Source organism: Pleurodeles waltl, chromosome 11 (assembly GCF_031143425.1).
Source record: "Pleurodeles waltl isolate 20211129_DDA chromosome 11, aPleWal1.hap1.20221129, whole genome shotgun sequence".
Lineage (NCBI taxonomy): Eukaryota > Metazoa > Chordata > Amphibia > Caudata > Salamandridae > Pleurodeles > Pleurodeles waltl.
This window is the reverse complement of record NC_090450.1, coordinates 270,398,115-270,412,942: the sequence shown is the minus strand read 5'-3', so window position 1 is coordinate 270,412,942 and position 14,828 is coordinate 270,398,115. Positions and strand designations below refer to the sequence as shown.

The window sequence follows — 14,828 nt, the reverse complement described above, 5'->3', positions numbered from 1 at the left end:
GGGACTTCCGACAGAGTCAACGAGACGACCCCTCATTAAAAAACGCATGGCAACAAGCCCTGAACCCAGAGGAACATGCGGTAGGTCCGAAATTCATTATACACGATCAACTCTTATATAGAATCCCCAATACAGAAGAAGGGAGGCAGAAACTATTGATAGTTCCCAGCAGTCACAGACAGCAGGTTTTACATCTAGCTCAGGGGGACAATAGAGAGGGGCATCTTGGAAGGGACAAAACGGAGGAGGCGGTGCTCAGGCATTTCTATTGGCCCAGAGTTTTCGGGGACAAACGTAGGCACTGCTCCGACTGTCCAAAATGTCAATTGTACAATCCAGCTCCACACCCACCCGCTCCACTCCAGCCCCTGCCGGTCATAGAGACCCCCTTTTCGCGCGTGGGCATGGACATCATCGGTCCCCTCACCCCGTACAGTAAGGGACGGCAATATGTCTTAGTGTTGGTAGACTATGCCACCTGTTATCCAGAAGCTATTCCCCTCCCTAGTATGCACACTAAAGTAATTGCCCAAGCAATGATTGATTTATTTTCCAGGGTCGGTTTCCCCAAGGAAATACTAACCGACCAGGGAACCCCTTTTATGTCTAGACTCATGGCCGAAGTAAGCAAAACACTAGGAGTAAAGCAGATCAGAACATCAGTATACCACCCACAAACAGACGGTCTTGTGGAGAGGTATAATAGGACAATTAAATCCTTACTCAGGAAAAATATTACTGAAGATGGTAGAGATTGGGAGAAAAAATTGCCCCTCGTACTATACGCTATTCGCACACACGTTCAGTCCTCTCTAGGGCAGTCCTTTCGAATTGTTGTTCGGGCGACCTCCTCGAACTCTTCTCGAGATGCTGGCCGAGCAATGGGAAGAGTCTGACGACGAGGTACAAGATCTCTTGACTTACACCCGGGAGTTGAGGGATACTCTCCATACAGTATGGGAAAAAGCCCACAATACCTTACGAGAATCACAAGAGAAACAAAAAAAAATGGTATGATACTAAAAGTGTACTCCGTAGTTTAAACGTAGGGGACAAGGCCTTAATTCTCCTTCCCAGTTGTGAAAACAAACTACTGGCCCGGTGGCAAGGACCCTACGAAGTTCTTGAGCAGGTCAATCCCACTACCTATAAACTGGCTCTTCCTCACGGCCAAGGTAGAGAACAAATCTACCATATAAACCTCTTAAAGAAATGGCAAGAACCAATGAGCGTGCAACCCGTTAGGTATATCACCAATATGACCACAGATGATATCCCATATCTCTCCTTCCCCACGAAACATCATACTGAGGATTCTGTTCCTCAGACAAATGCCACCCTCACAGACGCCCATTATGAACAACTACTACATGTCATTGAGGGGTACCGGGATGTGTTTTCCAAACTTCCCGGACGAACACATTTAGCAGAACACCCGATACGAACCAAGAATGAGACTATCTCCCGACAACGCCCATATCGTGTCCCAGAGGTAAAAAAAGACTGTAATAGAACAAGAGGTCCAATCAATGTTGGAGGCTGGTATCATAGAACCCTCCAACAGCCCCTGGTGTTCCCCAGTAGTGTTGGTCCCAAAACCAGATGGGAGTACTCGTTTCTGCGTAGACTATAGGAGAGTCAACGAGTTAACCTAGTTTGATGCATATCACATGCCACGCATCGACGAGCTCCTTGAGAGATTGGGTCAAGCCAGATATATGTCCACTCTAGATCTTACAAAAGGGTATTGGCAAATACCATTGAGAATAGAGGACAGGGAAAAAACTGCATTTGCAGCTCTATCGGGTCTCTATCAGTTCACAGTCCTCCCTTTCGGACTCCACGGGGCCCCTGCCATGTTCCAAAGACTTATGGATAGGGTTTTACGTCCACATCAGCAATACGCTGCTGCATATCTGGACGATATAGTCACATATAGGTACACCCTGGACCGAACACCTAGAACAGTTGAGGGAGGTCTTACAGGCATTACAAGAGGCTCATTTAACCGCAAACCCAGAAAAATGCAAGTTGGGTTATACTAATATCAGATATCTTGGCTATGTATTAGGGGAAGGACTGGTTCGTCCTCAGGTGGAAAAAGTAGATGCCATCAAACAGATATCCGTACCAAGAACAAAGAAAGATGTAAGGGCCTTCCTCGGCTTGGTTGGGTATTACCAGCGGTTTATTCCTCAATTCTCTGCGGTAGCAGAACCTCTCACCAATCTGCTCAAGAAGGCCTGTCCCAATACCCTAACCTCCCTCTCAGAAGCTGCACGATGTAGTTTTGAACAGTTGAAAAATGCCCTGACTACAAATCCTGTATTATGCTGTCCGGATTTCCAAAAGCCTTTCCTTTTACAGACAGACGCATCTGATGTAGGGCTTGGGGCAGTTTTATCCCAAAAACAGGAGGATGGGTCCATACACCCAATACTGTATATTAGTCGAAAGCTCCTCCCGAGAGAAGCCCACTACCCTACTATCGAGAAAGAATGTTTGGCCATTAAGTGGGCTGTGGAATCCTTGCGGTATTATCTCACTGGGCGGACATTTACCCTTCTCACGGATCATGCGCCCCTCACCTGGCTTGCTCACAATAAGGACTCTAATGCTTGTGTCCTAAGATGGTTTCTCTCATTGGAACCCTTCTCCTTACAGATTATGCACTCTCCTGGCAGCCACATGATGAATGCGGATTTCTTGTCCCGCTATCCGGCTCCTGAGCCTCATCGGCTGCCGCTCTCTAGGGGGAGTGTCTGTGACGGGCCAGCCCGCACAATGCCCCTACTTGTGCTGGCGCTTCCTCGGCTGACCCAGATGTGTTTCTGTGTTTGCCCAATCGCGTTGGCCAGCATCCACCGCAGCAGGAACCTGGACTGTTAAAGGGCCAGGCATTGCGTCTTGCAATGGAGGAGGAGATCGTTAGGAGAGAGGACGGGACCACAACAACGGAGGAAGGCGAACAAGAGAAGGACGTGGACAGGATTGAACCCCCAGATGGGAGCGGAAGACCCAGGGATCTCAGGGGGCCATCCGCTCCACTCGAGTGTGGAAGAGGAGAGAAGACCAGGATTTCGGAGGTCCGAATCGGGGACGAAGAGATCCTGCTCCGGGAAGCAGAACGCTACTACCCGCCATGCTTCAGGAGAAGCGTGGCAGAGTCAGGTATGTGGACATGGCCTGGGCAGGGTTAGGGAGGACGGGAGGGGGAAACATCTTTGTAATAATAATAGAAGGGCTATAAAGACACGTGATATGCAAGGTTAAGCACAAAGCGGTTGGAGGGCACGATTTGGGGCAGAAAAAGGCACCAGAGAGGGTGCGTGGGAGTGAAGGACAAGCAATAAAAGCAGCACAACAAGAACCAGGTTTGAGAGAAGAAAGAGAGAACGAGGTACTACTACAGGGACAGTATAATCAAGAAAGAAAGGAAAACACCAGAGAATAGGAAGAGAGGAAAACCCAGAAACAACCACCCCAGAAGAGAAAGGAGAAGGAAACCCATAGGTGACACAGAGAGAGAGAGAGAGAGAGAGAGAGAGAGAGAGAGAGAGAGAGAGAGAGAATAAACAGATTACAACAAAAGACTAGAAAGAAACCAGAAGACGAAAAGTGAAGGACAGAGGCAGGAAGATAAAATAAGGAAAACCCCCACAAACACTTACCAAGACTATTCTTCTTCTTTTTCACATGTGCTTCCCGAGAGACCTAAAAAGGATAAAGAGAGAAGAGGAAGAGACCATCAACCCCTGCATGGAGTAGAGACTCGGAGAGAGGAAACACAACAAGAGAATCATCCATCACAATAAACTGCTATATACAATCAATAAATATCACTTACCTGTACATCCGACGAGTCCTGTGTGACCACTAGCGCCAATCCTGCAACACATCCACTGCTAAAAGTCACATAAAACGAATGCAGTATTTTTGATGGCTTTGGCAATGCATGACACATCATATGGATGTGGCACACAAAGCCTCAAATGTGCCAAATGTCCTGGGCATTGGTATCCCAGGCATAGGAAATTACACATTGGCTGTTCTATATAAACCTGAACATCCAAAAACACTTTGGCAAACTCAACTATGCTATATAGGTCATCATTTTACAACTGGGAGTAGCAAGACCAACACCATGTAGGCAGTGAAGGAGAAGGGAGCATGTGTTCCGCCAGTAAATCTCCCTCAGGGACAATGAGGTGATCAAATTCTATAGGCTCAGGAGGGAGTCCCAAAGAAAACAGAGGTGTTTTTTACAAAGTGCCTACTTGTGGATTTTGGCCTCTAGCTCAGCCGGCACCTAGGGAAACCTACCAAACCTGTGCACTTTTGAAAACTAGAGACCTAGGGGAATCCAAGATGGGGTAACTTGTGGGGCTCTCACCAGGTTTAGTTACCCAGAATCCTTTGCAAACCTCAAAATTTTGCTAAAAAACACTTTTTCCTCACATTTTGGTGACAGAGAGTTCTGGAATCTGAGAGAAGCCACAAATTTCCTTCCATTCAGCATTCCCCCAAGTGTCCCGATAAAAATGGTACCTCACTTGTGCGGATAGGCCTAGTGCCCGCGACAGCAAATGCCCCAAAACACAAAGTGGACATATCTCATTTTCTCAAAGAAAACAGAGGTGTTTTTTGCAAAGTGCCTACCTGTGGATTTTGGCCTCTAGCTCAGCCGGCACCTAGGGAAACCTATCAAACCAGTGCATTTTTTTAAACTAGAGACCTAGGGGAATCCAAGATGAGGTGACTTGTGGGGCTCTCACCAGGTTCTGTCACCCAGAAACCTTTGCAAACCTCAAAATTTGGCTAAAAAAACACCTTTTCCTCACATTTCGGTGACACAAAGTTCTGGAATCTGAGAGGAGCCACAAATTTCCTTCCACCCAGCGTTCCCTCAAGTCTCCCGATAAAAATGGTACCTCACTTGTGTGCGTAGGCCTAGTGCCCGCAACAGGAATGGATCACACAAGGGTCAATGGTAGTCCTTGCATGAGGGCTACTGTTAACCCTGGAGTGATCCATTCCTGAAGCAGGCACTAGGCGCAGGCACACAAGCGGGGTTGTGTTTTTATCAGGACAAGTGGGGAAACACTGGGTGGTAGGAATTTTGAGGATCCCTGCACATTCCTGTAGTTTCTGTGATAAAAAAAAGGAAAAATAGTGGTTTTAATCAATGTTTCACTTTTGCAGGGTATTCTGGGTAAGAAAACTTTGTTAAATCCAAACATGCCACATTTACGTGGGCTGCCTTGGGTGTCTAGTTTTCAGAAATGTCTGCGTTTGGTAGGTTTCCCTATATGGCTGCCGAGCCCAGGACAAAATACTTAGGTGACTGTCTTAAAAAACAAGGCTGTTTTGTGGTAGGTAATTTTAATGTCTCCACAATCCGTTTTGGGTACTTCCCTGTTGTGGTCACTTGCCCACTCACTAAAGTGAGGCAGTTTTTCGCTGGAGACTTAGTGGAACTTATGGCTCCCTGTAGAGCTCTGGACTTCTGCTCATTGGAATGCAAGGCAAATGTGCGTTTAAGCACATTTTGTGATTTCAAGGGGATTCTGGGTGAATGAAAACTGGTGAGAGCCATGCAAAGTCCTGCACCCTTGGACTCCCCTGGTACTAGTTTGTTAAAGTTAACCCACCACTCACACTGGCTGGTTTTAGCACCTCCAAAAATTATGGTCTCAAAGCATGAATACATATCAAAGTATCTGAATATTGAAACCAAGCCATCTGAAGGTGGACCATAAAGCCGCGTCCAGGCACCAACCTCTTTTTGGTCCATTCACACGCCATTCATGCACAACAAGCAACCCTTTCATATCGCCGGCCACTGGCCCAATCCAACCAATCACTGCACTCACATTAACTTACCACTGCCAGACCAGGGCCCATCACATTCACACGCCACAGAATGGAATAAGTTTGACTACGTTTTACCACCTGTCAAGAAACTGCCTCCTTCTTCCTTAACATTACCAAATGCATGCGTAACAAACCTTTACTAATGACTCCTGTGACAGCCACCTGAGGCTCAGGAAGACATGTTTTTCATGCGCCTTTAACTCACTCTCTGTGCTAAATTCAACTCCTTCCAGTTAGTGGATGCAAGTTGGGGGTGTCTGAGTATGCCGTACAAAGCGATTCCTCGAACTGAGTGAGCATATCTACCTTTGAAACTAAGGGAGACATGCTGGGGATTTCTCATGATGTTCCCTAAAGAGAAGGTCATAGACTAACTGCCTCCTTCTTCCTTAACATTACCAAATGCATGCGTAATTAACCTTTACTAATGACTCCTGTGACAGCCACCTGAGGCTCAGGAAGACATGTTTTCATGCGCCTTTAACACACTCTCTGTGCTAAATTCAACTCCTTCCAGTTTGTGGATGCAAGTTGGGGGTGTCCGAGTATGCCGTACAAAGCGATTCCTCGAACTGAGTGAGCATACTTTGAAACTAAGGGAGACATGCTGGGGATTTCTAATGATGTTCCCTAAAGAGAAGGTCATAGACTATGAAAAAGGGTAGTGTTTGGCACACAGGGGAGTCCATGAGAACGTAGCATATGTCCCAGCCAACATTATGTGCAGTGATGTGACTGTAATGCACTTATACAGCAAACTGAACATCTACTAAGTTCTGATGGAGGATGAACATGAAAAGCAGGTCAAACACTGACCTATACAAGTCATTCTCCTTCAGTGCTGAGATGGTACCAATGGGTTTGAATCTGTACTATCTTTACTATCTGCCTTCTACCTGTGCAATAACCCTGTGAATGCACACCTACCATAAGCTTTCCTTACCCATTCATGTCTCTGTTCTCATCAGAGTCCTGGCTAATCCTGTATAATTGCCAAGTGAACCTATACTAGTTTGTGAATGCAAGTTGGGGGTTTCCAAGTATGCCGTGCAAAGTGATTCCTCGAACTGAGGGAGCATATCTATTGTTGAAAGTAAGGTAGACATGCTGGTGAAGAAAGGGTACTCCGTGACAATGTGGCATATGTTCTGTCCATTAGTATATGCAGTAGGGGGAATATAATGCATGTTAACTGAACAGAACACCGACCACGTTCTGACAGTGGATTTAGCTCTCAAGCAGTCCAAAAAAAGTCCATGATGAAGCAGATGAAGTAAAATTCTGTGTCTCCTTGCCTAACGAAGCAGTGGCCCATGGACGTTCGGTATCTATGCACTGCCACTGTATGGATTACCCAACGGCAGCTCAACCTCAGTCGATTTCCCAGAACTCTGCTTTAGTATGATACAACGTAAAGCAAGTAGAGATACAGAGGGCTGGTTGTGATGGACACTAGGGACAGTAATACCGATTCTCCTGCCGCTTTCCATGCTTTGAGCAGATTTTACAGCGACGACATGAACGATCCTTTTTGGGTGTTTTAGGAATGCGATCAGCAAAGTGTCGCTCCTGCAGCCTTGCCACATCCTCCAGAACATATGAGGTGGAGGCTGCTGCTGATTCTGTAACAGCAGTGAGGCTTTCAATTACAGCCAACTGGAAGTCAAGGAAAGTCATGAGTCTTCCTGTGGTTGTCTGACGGTAAACAACATATGTTGCCATCTGAATCAGGTGGGTAAACAGTTTCTTGTACCAAGTGTGAGTTTTACGACACGCATAGTATGGTTGAAGAACCTGGTCGTTCTTGTCCACTCAGCCCATGTACTTATTGTAATCAAGTATACAGATGGGCTTGTGGACTTCGGCCATCTGACCCCAAACCATGATGGGAGAAGTGTTAAAATCATGAATTTTAGTGAGCACGTATACATCACGCTTATTCAAGAACTTGACTGCGAGCAGTTCATTAGAACGCAATGCAGTACTCTCTGATTTCTGGAGCTTCTTGCAAACAAGCTCCTGCGGGAATCCTTTGCGGTTACAACTAACTGTACCACAGGCCACAGGGCCAGCTTTGTAGAGCTCACTGAACAGCTCTACTCCTGTATAGAAATTGTCCACATAAAGGTTATAACCTTTGTAAAGAAGTGGCTGGACAAGTTCCCATACAATCTTACCTGTGACCCCTAACGTGGGAGGGCAACCTACAGGGTTTAGTGTAGAATCCTTCCCTGTATACACTCTCAAGCTGTACACATAGCCAGAAGAGCTCTCACACAGCATGTACAGCTTTATGCCATAGCGAGCTCTCTTGCTCGCAATGTACTTTCTGAAAAGCAGCTGTCCTTTGTACAGGATCAGGGACTCATCGACTGCTATATTCTTTCCAGTATAGATCTCTGGAAAACTGGCAGACAAATGTTCCACAACAGGCTGAATTTTGAACAACCTGTCATGGTCTGGATGGTCCCGGGGCAATGCAGCAGAATTGTAATTGAAATGCATCATGTGCTGCAGTAGCAAAAAACGATCTCTGCTCATGTATGGTGCGAAGTTGGGAGTTACCAAAACCGTGCGAGTAGTCCAGTAGGACTGCAAGGTGGGTTTCTGCACTAACCCCATTTTGAGCATAAGGCCCAAAAATATCTTCAACTCCGCCAGCGAAGTGGGAGTCCACTGGCGTGCCCTAGAACGGGGCCCTAGAGTGCCTCCACGCTCCCTCAGAAATTGGTCTGCACGCAAATTTGTTTGCTGCACAATTTTCTGAAGGAAGTCAACATCCAAAAATAGATGGATGTAGTCGACTGGCAAAAAGTTAGCTGTATCGACTTTACATCCAGCGTCACCAGTAAAAGGTGGAATTTGGGGCTGAACTAAACAGGGGGGCTGCCTAGAGAGCACTCTCTCTGTGTTTGCGGCCGGAAGCACCTGCTCTCTGGGTACGGCTAACCCAATGTTGTCCCGCAGCACAGAATGTGCTGGCGAAGGGACAGCACGGCTGTCATCATTGTCTCCTTCAGACTCACTGGAAGAGGTGTCGTCGGATGGGATTCCGCTGACTGAAAAATCACTCCCATATTCTGCCCCACTGTCCTCTCCCTCAGATGCTGTCTCAGTATCTGCTGTCTCAGTCTCTGAGCCTACATCAGAACTGTCCTCCATAACCCGAGTTAGGGCTTGATCAGCAGTCATCCGACAAGACGCCATCTCTGCTACTGGCTAAACTGTCCCTCTAAATTACTAGCCTACGTAGAAGGCAGATAGTCACAAAATTGCTCGTGGGTATGTTTGATGTGTACAATAGGAAATGTCGTCACCTTACTTTTGCTTCTTGTCCAATTCAGCAGATTCTCTGAAAACACTGAAAAAAACTTAAAAGAATGTATTACTTCACCTTACCACATACCCATCATCACAGCCTTCAGCGCTGGTGGCACCCAGTGCGACAGTCATTTTAGGTGCCCTGCCTCCCATTACCTCCTCTTCTAATTACCTCAGTACCACCCAGCAAAAGTGCTGCTCATATCTCCATAGTCCCCCTCGCACAACATTTGTTTTAAAGCGCAGGTTACGCTTGCCTTTACTAATCCACTCAGCTAAATACATCTAAATTGATATCCTTTGCAGCAGGACAATAAACCATCTGCGCTACTTTATGGCAACTGCCACTAGAGAAAGACATACCTGCATGCAAATATATATATTTTTTTAACAAGAATCTCACCGCACTCCGCGAGGTTCAAATTTACATGTTTTATTGCAAGCAACGGCCACCTACGCGTTATGACTCTCAAGGAGTCTTGATCATGGTAAATGAGTCCCTTTTTTCTTTCATTTTTTTATACTTGCAATAAAACATGTCAATTTGAACCTCGTGGAGTGTGGTGAGATTCTTGTTCACAAAATATTTTCGAGATTGGTCTCCTCCGTCACCGAGCACCGGCAGTGGAGTGCGCCATGCAACCAATTTGTGTTATATATATATATATATATACACATATACATATACATATATATATATATATATATATATATATATAAATATATATATATATATATATATGACTTTTATGTATATGTGTGGTTTCCCTGGGGGGCCAATTGTGGCTCCCAGAAAACAACACACAAAAAAATAAAATATGTATATATATATATATATATATATATATATATATATATATATATATACATATATATAGGGAGAAAGAGAGAGAGAAAGCAAGACACTAAGGGGGTCATTCCGAGTTTGGCGGGCGGCGGTTGCCGCCCGCCAAGCGGGAACTGCCAATTGGCCGCTCCGCGGTCAGAAGACCGAGGGGGCCATTCTGACTTTCCTGCTGGGCCGGCGGGCGCCCGCCAAGGGAGCGCCCGCCGGCCCAGCGGGAAAGGGTCTGCAACACTGAAGCCGGCTCCGAATGGAGCCGGCGGTGTTGCAGGTGTGCGACGGGTGCAGTTGCACCCGTCGCGCTTTTCACTGTCTGCTAAGTAGACAGTGAAAAGCATACTGGGGCCCTGTTAGGGGGCCCCTGCACTGCCCATGCCAGTGGCATGGGCAGTGCAGGGGCCCCCAGGACACCCGTTCCCGCCATCCTGTTTCTGGCGGTGAAAACCGCCAGAAACAGGCTGGCGGGAATGGGGTCGGAATCCCCATGGCGGCGCTGCTTGTAGCGCCGCTATGGAGGATTCGCCCAGCCGGGGCTAATCCGGCGGGAAACCGCCGGACCCGGTTTTCCATGGGCAATGAAGCACCGCCAGCCTGTTGGCGGTGCTTCAGTCGTTCGTGGCGGTCAGAATGACCCCCTAACTCTCTACATAACTTTTTTTTTTCCATACATATGCACTTTCCCTTGGCAAAGCACTCATGTATAAAAAAAAAATGGCCCCATAGAGGGTCACCCTAAAGGCTGACCCCCAACACTTAATATTTAATTTTTTTCAATAGAGTCTATTTTTCCCTGGGGGGGTGATCGAGCCCCCCCCCAGGGAAAACTAGATTCTTTTTTTTTTATCCCCCAGGGGTCAGCCCGTGTTCAGAGGGCTGACCCCGCCATTTTGTTTTTAATTTTTTGTAAAAAATTGTCTATCTTGGGGGTGCGCTCGCCCCCCAAAACAACCCAAAATAGTTATTTTTGGAAAATAATGCCACCATGGGGCGGGCGGCCCTTTTACAAGGGGGCCGACCCCCCCAAAGAAGATCCCTGGTGTCTAGGGGTGTTTCCTGGCCTTGGATCGCAGCCAAAATATAAATGACAAAATATGAATAACTAATGAGCTGCAGATTCACTGCTGCTTAGAAAGAGATCTCCCCAAATGGCCTGCTAGGGCTTTTTAATCATATTTTTAAGAGACTGGTGATGCCCATACACCAAACATTTTGTGTTAATATTGTAGGAGGCTGCAGATAAATTAATAATCTTACGAATCATAGAGTTTACTGTTTTCCAATGGTGTGTCATTAAGTGGCGTAGAGTGGAGGATAGTGTTGTACAGTGTAGTATTGTAGAGTGGAGTACATTGGAGTGGTGTAGAAAGGAGTGGGAATAGAGTGGATCGGTGCAGAGTGGAGAAGACTAAAGTGCGAGGATTTACAGGTACCCCTTTATATTATCACCATATATGTCTCCTGCTCCGATTAGATTAGAATTCGGCCTTGTTACGCAATCCTTGGCCAGGCAGGTGGCCTTTGTGAACTGTTGGCACAATTTCAAACTTGGAAGTGAAGACTCCCTAAGTCATCATCTTTTGGGCGAATTACAAGGGAGGTCCCCTTCACCAGCAAGAGCTTACTTAAAATCATCCATAATACATTGGTGTGTTTCTGCTGCCTGGGGCCTACCATTGGGTAAGGATGAGTTTAAGAGAATAACAACATCAAGTATCAACACTTTGTCACTGTTAGAGGATACATTTGCCCTGGCCAGTCATCGACACGGAAGGTTAGCCCTCGATAACGACACAAAACTTAAGCCCCTGACCTGTTTAGGCAAACCATATTCCCTATTATGAACTTTTCCTTTATTGAGTTAGAATAACTCAATAAAGAAAAAGTTCAGAATATATTGAGGCTGGACTCCTGCCGGCACTGACTAGTGCTCCACCATAGTGTAGAAGTAATGGCCAGGGAAACTGCAGACAGTGCAGACAGGGGACTGAAGACATGGTCCATGTGCTGTGCCTGTGTAAGGCGAGGATCGGCAAACAATTCTACATAGGAAATTCAACGAAAGAGGAGTTAGGTCCTGTAGAGAAGCTTTTGTAGCTTGTTTCAAACCAGAGTGACCCCGGCTGAGCTGCTCAGTGGTAAAGCACCTACACCAATACTATAGACTACAATATTGTAGGTGGTGAAATTGCATTTTAGGGCCAGTAAGGTGCATTCTTTTGAACTCTTTGCATGACTGTTTGGGAGGATGTTTAGGCAAAAATACACTTTATTTTACTGTGATCTCTCTTGCACTGTAGTGTCACTTTTATGCTGTCACTTTATACTCAAAGGTCATCTTGCTTCTAAATGTCCAGTGCTTTAGGTTTATCTCAGAATGTGCCGCCGTAGTTTTTTCCACGGGTGTCATGGAATATATAATATGCTGATCATGATTCAGTTGACTAAAGTTCTTGCATGGCTCCTTTCAAGCATTGATTGTACGTTTGAATTACGAGGTCGCTAGGTATGAAAGCACTTTATTTTACGAACCAACTCTTGCACTGTAGGGTCACTTTTTATGCTAAGTCATTTTATGCACTAACGTCATCTATTTAAACCGTCTAGGCTTTAGATTTGTTTCAGGACATGTTTCTTCTGAGTTTCTCTGAGGCTGATATGTTCTGTTTTATTAGTTAATCTGGAAGTAATGCACAATTGCACTTTACTCATCTTCTGGGCCGTGTTTTAAAACTTGCCATGTCAATTGCTATTTGTAGTTTATAATAGTTTTAGGATATGTTGATTGTGGAGTGATTTACGTTTCATTTATGTTGATGTTTTGCTACGTTTTTTATTAATCAAGCAAATAAACATTTATTAATTGAACAGAGTGCAGTAGCATTTTGTATAGTACAGTGGCGTGGAGTGCACTAGAGTGGACAGGTGTAGCTTAGTGTCAAGTAAAGTGTTATATATTGGAGTGACGTCTTCTATAGTCCAGTGATGAAAGGTGTTGTACAGTGGAGTAGAGTGCTGTACAGTGTAGTTTAGTGGCACAGAGTGTAGTAGAGTCTTGCAGAGTTGAGTTGCATAAAGTGTGGTAGAGCAGAGCAGTGTAGATTGGAGTGCCGTAGAGTGCCATAGAGTGGGGTTAAGAATCGTGCAGTGGAGTAGAATGACTGGAGGCGAGTGGAGTGGCATAGCGTAAAGTGGCATAGCGTAGAGTGGAGTGGAGTACCTTGCTGTAGAGCAGAGTGGTGTGGAGTGGAGTAGAGTGGACAGGCATAGCATGCAGTGGACTAAAGTTTTGGAGAGTAAAGTGGTGTGTGGTACAATGGAGTGGACTGGTGGGCTGTAGAGTGTCATAAAATGTAGTGGAGTGAAGTAGAATAGGGTGCGGCACAGTATGGTAGAGTGGGGAGGCATAGACTGTTGTAAAGTAAAGTGGGGTGGAGCAGGGTAGAGGGAGTAGCGTATAGAGTAGAGTACAGTATGGGTCAGTGGAATAGAGCAAAGCACAGTACTGCAGACTAGTATTGACTGGAGTACATAATTGTACACTGGAGTGCTACAGAGTGGAGAACAGTGTGGTAGAGCAGAGGGGCATAGGCTGTAATTGAGTGGAGTATAGTGTTGTTGAGCAGAGTGCAGTGGAGTAGCATGCAGTGGAGTTGGGTAGAGTGGAGTGGCGTACATTGGAATAGAGTGGATTGATGTAGAGTAGAGTACAGTGGAATAGCATACCATGGAGTGCTCTACAGTGGATTTGTATTGGCTGGGAAAGCATACAGTGGAGTGTGATACAGTAGAGTAGCATACAGTGGAATGGCGTACAGCGGAGAGATGTGTAGTGGGGTACATTGGAATAGCATTTGTCGAGTGAAGTGGCGTACAGGAGAGTGGCTTAAAGTGGAGTGGCCTACAGTGGAATAGTGTACAATAGTGTAGCTGCACTGAAATAGTGTAGAGTGGAGTGACGTACAGTGGAGCGGCATAGACTAGAGTGGCACAGACTGGAATACCATACAGTAGAGTGGCTCAGAGTCAAGTAGCGTACAGTGGAGTGGCATACATTGGAGTACCGTACAGTGGAATAGCGCAAAGTGAAGTGGCGCAGAGTGGAGTAGGGTACACTGGAGTTGCGTATATTGGATTGGAGTAAAGTGGACTGGTATACAGTTTAATAGTGTAGAGTGGAGTGGCGTAGAGTGGAGTGTCATAGAGTGCAGTTTGGCTCACAGTAGTATACCGTAAAGTGTAGAAGTGTGCACTGGAGTGTTGCAGAGTGGAGTGGCATAGAGTGGAATATCATACAGTGTAGAATCATAGAGGGGAGTTGAGTACAGAAGACTAGAGTAGAGTGAAGTAGCATAGAGTGGAGGTGCGTACAGTGGAATGGCATAGACTGGAATGTTACACAATGGAGTGGAAATGAGTGTTGGCATACAGTGGGGTGGCATAGAATGGAGTGGGGATCAGTGGAGTGACATAAAATTTATTAGTGTAGAGTGGAGTGGTGTATAGTGGAGTGACAGTGTAGTGGTGTAGAGTATAACAGCGTACAGTGGAGTGTCAAGAGTATAGATTATGAGGTGTAAATGGTAATTTTTGGGTGCGTTTGTGAGTGATTGTGGAAGTGTGTGAGTGTGTTTGTGAATGTTTGTATGCGAGTGTGTGACTGGGTGTGAAATTGGTGGTAACAATGAGTTAATGGGTGACCAATTGTACGTTTGGCTGGGTCAGTGTGTGTGTGTGCTGGTGTGTGAGTGGGAGTGACAGTTGTATGGGTGTCTGAGTTGCTGTGACTGTG

The 14,828-nt window shown here is 45.9% G+C and overlaps 1 long non-coding RNA gene across 2 annotated transcripts in view; it reads right to left on the bottom strand.

Annotated features, from left to right (window-relative positions):
* Positions 1–14,828, bottom strand: part of LOC138265639 (uncharacterized) — a 136,688-nt gene that overhangs the window by 57,177 nt on the left and 64,683 nt on the right. For both annotated transcript variants that reach the window (XR_011199391.1, XR_011199392.1), the window contains exon 2: positions 3,672–3,714. This is a non-coding gene — a long non-coding RNA (uncharacterized lncRNA). The remainder of the gene's footprint in view (positions 1–3,671; positions 3,715–14,828) is intronic.